We start from the raw sequence: 8924 nt of genomic DNA, 5'->3' as shown, positions 1-8924 counted from the left end.
GCACATTGGAAATGGTTAGTATACCATAATTGGGTGAACGACTACAGCACACTAACCCTATAGGTTCATTGAACCAGATATACTGGATTTCTGGTTTCAGATACGTGTGTGCATTCAGATATCATAAAACGTGGAATTGCAAACAAGATCATTCTTTAGACCGGGAAAGGGGTTGTGAGCTTGCTGATAGCTTTGTGGTGTCTGCTAATGCAGGGGCGGAGCGTGACCTCTAGAAATGGTGGGCTAAACTTTACGACGCTACGGGACACGCCCACTTCTATTGGCTTCTATTTGACCGATACGGTAGAAGCAGATGCAGACTGGAAAAAGGTTGTGTATATACTGTACACAGCTTTGTTTTGCACACGTATTTACAGTACACAATTTTTATGACCACGCCACGCTACGCCCTGGCTAATGTGTCTTGTGGGCCAATAGTTAATGGAGCAAAAATGAATGTAGAGGGCTGAAAGTTTATTTTGTCAATGATATTGACATTATTAATAAATTTGTGACACTTTTGTTGTGGTGACAGGAATTGCAGATGAATTAAACAATTGTGAGTTTACATATAACCCAGGAAATCAAAGTGACATTGATGGAGATGGAGTTGGGGATGTATGTGACAACTGCATTAATGTTACCAATGCACGATTAACAACAGGCACACAGGTATCATGGTTGTATGTGTGTATTCGCTGGACTGTGCAAGTTCATATGCATAAATGTATCCGTGTGTGTGTGTGTGTGTGTGTGTGCGTGCGTGCGTGCGTGCGTGCCTGCCTGCCTGCCTGCCTGCCTGCCTGCCTGCCTTCCTGCTGTGGCATCCGGGGTTTCATAGGCGGGGCAGCTCAGTCATTTTGGATAGCCGGCTAACGGATACATGTTTTCTTTGTTGTGTCCCTTGCGTTCAATTACATTTATTCTTACCAATCTTTGAGTCTTAAGCTACAATTGGCGCTGCGAACAGATGGCTTCGAAACCGATTCTTGGATTTAATTTTAACAGAAAATTATCAAACAATGTAATACACATGTACATACATGCACATACGCATGCACATCCACACATGCACACACAAAAACACACACACACACACACACACACACACACACACACACACACACACAAAAACACACACACACACACACACACACACACACACACACACACACACACACACACACACAAAAACACACACACACACAAACACACCACACACTTGCCTTTCAGCCCATGAAACCTCAGGTTCGACCAAATGACATTTTTCTGAGAAAAACTAAACAGCCCAATTCTGCCACCAGAAAACGAAAAGTCAAATATCTCTTCTCTGTCAGCAACTGTCCCATTTTCATCTTCAATAACAACATGTATGACACCTACAGATGGATGATGAGACACTCGAAACCGATAAGCAGTTTGATAATTCCAAGACACATCACTAGAGAACATAACTTGGGTTTGAAAAGGCTAAATCAAACTCTCGTTACATAACCATAAACAAATGCAATTCTATTACAAACACACTGACTCCAGTATCATATGGGTAACGAAGTGATTCGGAGTGCCAAACAGCATTCCTCAAGCATCTTTCATTTGTAAGGGTAGAATCAAGTTTCTGAACATTGACTCAGTTTAGCACACTCTTGTCCATATGCTTTATGTCAAACTGTACAGCAAGTGTTACCTTTATTGTAAGACCCCGGGCTGTTGCCTACCAACAGGCGTGGCCAAAGTACATCTCTGTTGTTCGTTTTCAAGTCAATATATAAAAGTGTGCAAAATCCTGGTATCCACAAACAATGCCGATTAGATCATCACCATCTGTGTCAACAAAAATTGTTCCACTGAAATCGAATGCTCCAAAGCTTTGAGATGCTAAGATACACAAATGTATCAATTATTTAGTATTGGAGTATTATGTTTGTTTTTAACTCAGCAGAAATGATGCTGATGATGACTGTTTTTGAGTGACTTCAGCCCCCTATAAGCAGACATATTACAACTGCAAAAACACACATGTGCACACGCGCGCGCGCGCGCGCGCGCTCCTTCATGCTGTTGCAGCAACCACTAATAAAATTAATACACACAGCACTAGATACAGTCAAATAAAACCTCCAGACTTATTTAATTAATTAATTAATGGATTTCAAACTGTTTAGGAATTACATTTAAATCCTGTCTTTGCTCTTCTCAAATCAATTTCCCATTATACACATGCAATAGTTGCTGAGACAAACCTCGTTACTGATAATCCACTCTGGTGCTGAAAATGCATTGAAATCAAGAGATGTATTCAAGAAAGATAAGAAATTAGTTCTGGACATAAAGAAATTAACGGGACAGTTGTCCTTTGTGTCTTCAACTCCATCTCCATCAAAGTCAACTTGACATGCATCTCCTTTACCATCACCTACAGCGACATCTTTAATGTAGAGACATGACATTGGTAGAGTAGTACGTGTGGTGTAAGTGATTGCCATCCATATCTAACTGATTGCTGTTGGCAACCACACGGCAGTTATCAACTATGTCATTTATGCCATCACCATCAGAATCCAAGTCATATGCATTGCCTATCGAGAGAATTTGTGTTACATGTACAACTCTAAATGTGCCAATGCATGGATATAGATGTGTGTGTGTGTGTGTGTGTGTGTGTGTGTGTGTGTGTGTGTGTGTGTGTGTGTGTGTGTGTGTGTGTGAGTGTGTGTGTGTGTGTGTGTGTGTGTGTGTGTGTGTGTGTGTGTGTGTGTGTGTGTGTGTGTGTGTGTGTGTGTATCGTGTTGTATGTTTTAATGCCATATGTATGACATCATCATAATGTCAATGATGATTAATGTAACCAAGGGATCAGCATCCTGCTGTGCTGCCATGCAGTTTGTTATGTAACAGTATGCTTGCCTGTCCAAGTGTGTGTGTGTGTGTGTGTGTGTGTGTGTGTGTGTGTGTGTGTGTGTGTGTGTGTGTGTGTGTGTGTGTGTGTGTGTGTGTGTGTGTGTGTGTGTGTGTGTGTGTGTTGATCATGTGTGTTTCCCTTGCGATTCTGTCGTTGCCTCACGTGTTGCCATAACACTATCTCTTGCTCCTTCCAATGTCTTAGCCAGAAGAATCACTTTATCCAATGGTTGCGTCAGTAAGTCTTCTTTCTCATACATCTTTTGTAGAATAGAGTCATCTTTAAGCCCTGCCACAAAAATGTATCTCAATCTGTCTTCGTATTCTCCTGCCTTGAATGAACAATTCGTTGCGATTCGTTTCAATCCTTCGGCGTACTCCTGTACAGCCTCTTCTTCCCGTTGAATTCGCCTATGTAATTTCACTCGTTCTACAATTGCATTGCACTTACGCTGGAAGAACATCTGAGTCTTCTCAATAAGTTGTTCGACGTTGAAGTCTGTGATTTCCCTAGGCAGTACCGCGTTCTCCAGATGCATACGTATACCTTCATCTACACATTTCAGAAATAAACTTCTGTGAGTGTCTTCGGTGATATTGTAATCTGTAATAGCTAAGTCCAGGTAGAACTTGAACGAATTGGTATTTCAACTCTTGAAACGCCGACACGAATCCTGACTCGCGTCTTCCTTGAACGTACCAATTGACCTGGCAAGTCTTTCAAAATCCTTAATCATGCTTTGGAATTTGATGGCATGGATGATAGTGTCAATCTTCCTGAAGCATCACATCTCGGTCTGGACCAAAGGTACTGTAAACGTTAATAACACTTAAATAAAGGTGCTGCAATGTCACATGTAAAAATATGAAATTTCCTACGAAGTTTAGTTTGTGTATTTTAGTATCTTGATATGCTTTACTAACTTAGCTGTGTATAAAATTTTTATCAACAAATTGATCACTTGACGAAGTTTCTGAGTTGCTATAAAGTATTTAATCTGCTTAATTAATTAACGTTTATGAATAACAAGCAAGTTGTTGCTGTACATATTGATGTTTTTGTGAAGATATATGCTTGTACTTTGTTGTTGATGTGTTTTAGCTTTACATTTGATGCATGGGTTCGTCTGCCACTGAACTGCTGTGAAGGTGTTTTATCTGTTGTATGCTCTCGAGAAGGCATTTGTGTCTGTACGTTGAGAATAGGTACAGTACATGGACACGACATGTTTAAGTCTTGTCATATTGTGTGTGTGTGTGTGTGTGTGTGTGTGTGTGTGTGTGTGTGTGTGTGTGTGTGTGTGTGTGTGTGTGTGTGTGTGTGTGTGTGTGTGTGTGTGTGTGTGTCACTGTGTGTGTGTGTGTATGACTACACATATCGCATTTGCTATATGACTATACATACCATATTAGCTGTTTCTCAGATTTCTTCATGGTGTGTTGAGGGGCAAGACGGTAGCAAGTTCAGTACAAATCATTGGTGGTGAATGGAATCATATCGGTTTACGATTTGAAGCAAACAGTAAATTAGATACAAAATACACAATAGGTACATCGCCCCATAAGAAACTTTTGTTAACTGTGTATATTTGTAGCTGCTATTCTCTCACTGATATTGAATGGTGCTATTGTAGACTCAACGACAAATGTTCAGACATATCAGGTGCTTACATTAATTATTTGCTGTTAAACACATAGTAACTGTATGTGTGTTTGTGTGTGTGTGTGTGTGTGTGTGTGTGTGTGTGTGTGTGTGTGTGTGTGTGTGTGTGTGTGTGTGTGTGTGTGTGTGTGTGTGTGTGTGTGTGTGTGTGTGTGTGTGTGTGTGTGTGTGTACTGTAGGTACATCATGTGTTTGTACTGATTTACTAGGGTACAAACAAAATGTATCATGCTCGGAACAACAAGCTACAATTTTTTCAAGGACATTTAGAAGAAGTGAAATCTGTACTAATGCACAGCGCAATGTGTGCTCACAGTATTCTGGGTGATGTAGCTACGATTCTTGTCTCTGGCTTTGTCGAACAGTGACATCTCTAGATACCATATCACTACCTCTCTGAGTGGAGTACATACAAGAGAAGTTCTTCAAGCCCATTTTGACATGAACAGTGGCTCGGGATCGACCCTGTATGATCGCAGTCGAAATGATTTGAATGGTCTACTGTATGGTGGTCCAAAGTGGGTTGGGGTAAAATACTGTTCTACACCCAGTATCCGTGCAGTAGATATTGTTTACTTGCTCTTGTGCAGAGTTCATTGAATTTTGCTGCGCTTGATAATCATAACGTGAGGAGACGTAAACGGAATGCCAACCAGACAGACAATGATCAAAGGGATAAACTGTAGACTCTTTTTAAAGAGACCAGAAGTACATATATGTTTGATTTCTATTTACTGGAGTGTTTCAAGATGTTGCAGATGTGTTGAAAATAGTACGCTAGGCTATTTGATGTAAACAGTTCTTGACAGTTTAGAATTAATTAATTAATTAATTAATTGACATTATTTGCTGCAGTGTATTATTGTATTTTACGTGCATGTAGTTGGCTAATTACACTCCGTCGTTAGCTTTATGTGCAACTTACAGTTTTCTTCGCTTAGTGGTGGCCCTAAAAGATGGTAACAAACTTTCACTGAAATAATCTAAACTTTTATGAAAGTATTTCTTCTGTTTATAACAACTAAACGTATTAACCTCTTTTTGCATTGTGTATAGATCTAATGTGAATTATTCGCATGAACACTCTGTTGTCAGCATGAAGTTAACCCATGCGACGCTACGCCCCTGTGATCTGTATATCATCAAACAGTACACTGTACAGTACACATGCATACCTGATTTGCAAACTGAAGGCAATAAATAGTTGTATTACGATACGTTGGGAGAAACGAATATAAAATGATAACAATGAGAACAATTGCATTTCAACAGCGTTGCAGTGGGTTTTCTTAGCTCTGGCTAACAGCAGATGCGTTTTGGCTGTGATCGCTTCAAGGGTCCTGGACAGTTAGAAAACAATTTGAAATGCGTTTTTTGCAATTGAGTTACGTCAAATTCATCTATGCAAATGATCCGCTAGTCATCTCCGCATGACAGTCTGATGCTGGCAATGATCCTGAGTAATGTGTGGCAACGTACCCACCATTTTAGGTGCATGCATGCATGGTTCGATTACGGTCACACCCGTTTTCAATAATATTCTGTGCACTTTCGGTTCGTCTTACAACTTTTCCTGAAAACCTCCGAAGTAAGATGCAAATTATCAAAATAAATTTTAATTTTATTTACAGATTGCACAATTGTCAGTAATCGTTCCCAATAGATTTCAATTTCACGGGAACATGCAGAGTGCTGCTACCGGTATATCACCCTCCACAACGCAAACCAGACCTATTATGTGTGATTCATGGCTTCTAATTTTCTATTGTACATAGACAATTTTAGACAGTTAGTACAGCATGCTCAAATAATGCTCCATGCATGGTGACCCTATAATGAAATAATAATGCCTCATGCTCGATTAATGCCCCACTGGGGTAGTAGTATTCAAACCTAACTAGTTATACGCACGCGCATTTACCAATGTATTGTTTGGGTTGTGGAGTACATTGTCTGCAAATGTAAACCAGGGACATCAAAGGTTACCAGCAGAAGTATTAGACTCTGCGAACCCGTGGTTGTTTCTCTATTGTTACTCCGACGGGGAGATCGTCGCGCAAAGCGTCTTCTCGAGTTTCTTGAGACTCATTCCACTTTGCGTCATACGAAGACTCACACTACTTTTTCTCAGCGGACTTCGTCTTTACAACACACTAGTTCATCGTCTGGAAGGCTGAGTTCTGCGTCTGCAACGAGTACGTGACTTGCTTGAGTGGAGTAGTCACCCAGTCTAGGGAGCAAAATGAGTACTGCAAATGTGTCTAGACAGAGTGCTGGTCTTCGACTGCCGTGAATTCTTCTGGTGTTGTGTGTGTGTGTGTGTGTGTGTGTGTGTGTGTGTGTGTGTGTGTGTGTGTGTGTGTGTGTGTGTGTGTGTGTGTGTGTGTGTGTGTGTGTGTGTGTGTGTGTGTGTGTGTGTGTGTGTGTGTGTGTGTGTGTGTGTGTGTGTGTGTGTGTGTGTGTGTGTGTGTGTGTGTGTGTGTGTGAGTTTACTGCAATAGACATATACAGCATTGATACCTGTCTATATAGATGAAGTGCATTATTGTTCTGTTGGCTCTTCGTACACCCTAACAGCAGACGTAGAAACTTCATGTTGGCGTTTACCGTGGAGACCAAGCGGTTGGCTAAAGGACGGTGCTTCACTGCAGTCGTCCTATCGAATGGTTGTTCAAAACACATCAGTTACGTTCGCCACAGTAGAGACCGCTGATGCTGGTAAATACAGCTTTATCAACAACAGCAACACAATCCAGCAAGTTTGCAGCGACCAGCAAGTTTGATGTTGGTACGGCACTCACATGCATGATTTAGAGTTTCTAACGTCTTGTGCATGGACGTCCTCTTCAACGACTGACCCGATTCAATAGCAGCGATACCTTCCACGGTTTGCAATCGTCGGACCTCTGCACTTATATTCTGGATCCTTCGTGCAAACGAGATACCAAAGATTTTTTTGCAAATGGGATTCAAGCCGTCTGATGATACCGACCGCTTCAACATCTTCATCGATAGCAATGCAACGTCTCTACGGTTACTCTAGCAGTTGTATACTGTACGACAGCGCTCTCTACGGCGACACGGAGATCGCCATTTGCATTAAGCCTTTCGTTGTGCCAAATACACCGAAACATGTCACAGACTGCTTTCCAACTATTCCTATTTTTGCATACTATAACAATAACAAATAAAAGAAGACAACAGAACAAGTTTTACTACAAAGAGTATCCCGTTTGCACGAAATTTCTTGCAAATGGGATCCAACATGTTCTCCTTTACAGATCGCTTTCCAACTATTTTACATACTCTAACAAATAGTCGGAAAGCGATCTGTAACGGAGAATATGTCGGATCCCATGCATTTGATGTTGTTTGACAACGTTAGACAGAGTTGATTCCACCTCGGAGTCGTGCGCGCTAGCGGTGCCGTTGCGCGCGTTGTAGCTAAGGGCGGAGTTATCCGCGCGAAGTACTATATACTTGGCACTGCAGGCGTGTTGCGGTCATTGTAGCAATTGCAAGCGTCAACGCTTCAGAAAAATTTGTTGTCCCTTGCCCTCCCACCCATATCTCCGTTGGTATTACAACGTGAAAGGCCGGGGGTCGGAGTCCCGGTCTGATGACCGTCTCCTGCAGCACGGTACGGTTCACGCATGCGCATACCTGGGCTCCGATCTTCGCGCCGGGGCCAGACTTTCCCTCCGGCAAGTCTGGTGAAGTTCGTCCGGTGAAGGTATCTGACGGCGAAGTTACCTGGTGATATATAAGACTATGAAGATCCGACGAAGGTAAGGAATCAACAAGAAACTTCGCGCAAACGGGATACTTTTTTTTTGTAGTAAAGCGAGGAAACAACTCGACGACTCTTAACTTGTTCTGTTATCTTCTTTTATTTGTTATTGTCATAGTATACAAAAATAGTCGGAGAGCGATATGTGATGTTTCGGTGCATTTAGCACAGTGAACGGCATTATACAAATGGTTACCTCCGCGTCGCCGTAAAGAGCGCGGACGTACAGTATAAAACTGCAAGAGTAAGCGTAGAGACGTTGCATTGTTATCGCTGAAGAGGTTTAAGCGGTCGGTATCAGCAGACGGATTGGATCCCATTCTTTCGGATCCCGTTTGCACGAAGGATCCAGACTAAAAGATGCACAAAAGATGGACAGGTCCGAGTTTCGTTTTAGCAGTTCTCGAGTAGCAGAATAAATGATTCAGCAACATAACGTCAAAATCAACAATTTTTACAGCTCATTTAACATGCACAAACAGATAAGTTAACGTTACACACTCTATACCTATAACTGTATACTGACAACTCAACAAATGTCAAAAAGCACAGAACGATTGCATGCATGTG

The 8924-nt window shown here is 41.6% G+C and overlaps 1 protein-coding gene across 2 annotated transcripts in view; it reads right to left on the bottom strand.

The window, feature by feature from the left end:
- Window positions 1–8785: 8785 nt before the first annotated feature.
- Window positions 8786–8924, bottom strand: part of LOC134189751 (uncharacterized) — a 6670-nt gene continuing 6531 nt past the window's right edge. For both annotated transcript variants that reach the window (XM_062658119.1, XM_062658120.1), the window contains exon 15: window positions 8786–8924. This exon is cut by the window's right edge and continues 236 nt beyond it. The gene's annotated coding sequence lies outside the window, so the exon portion shown is untranslated.

The sequence above is a fragment of the Corticium candelabrum genome, chromosome 14 (assembly GCF_963422355.1).
Source record: "Corticium candelabrum chromosome 14, ooCorCand1.1, whole genome shotgun sequence".
Classification (NCBI taxonomy): domain Eukaryota; kingdom Metazoa; phylum Porifera; class Homoscleromorpha; order Homosclerophorida; family Plakinidae; genus Corticium; species Corticium candelabrum.
This window is presented reverse-complemented; position numbering and strand designations above follow the sequence as displayed.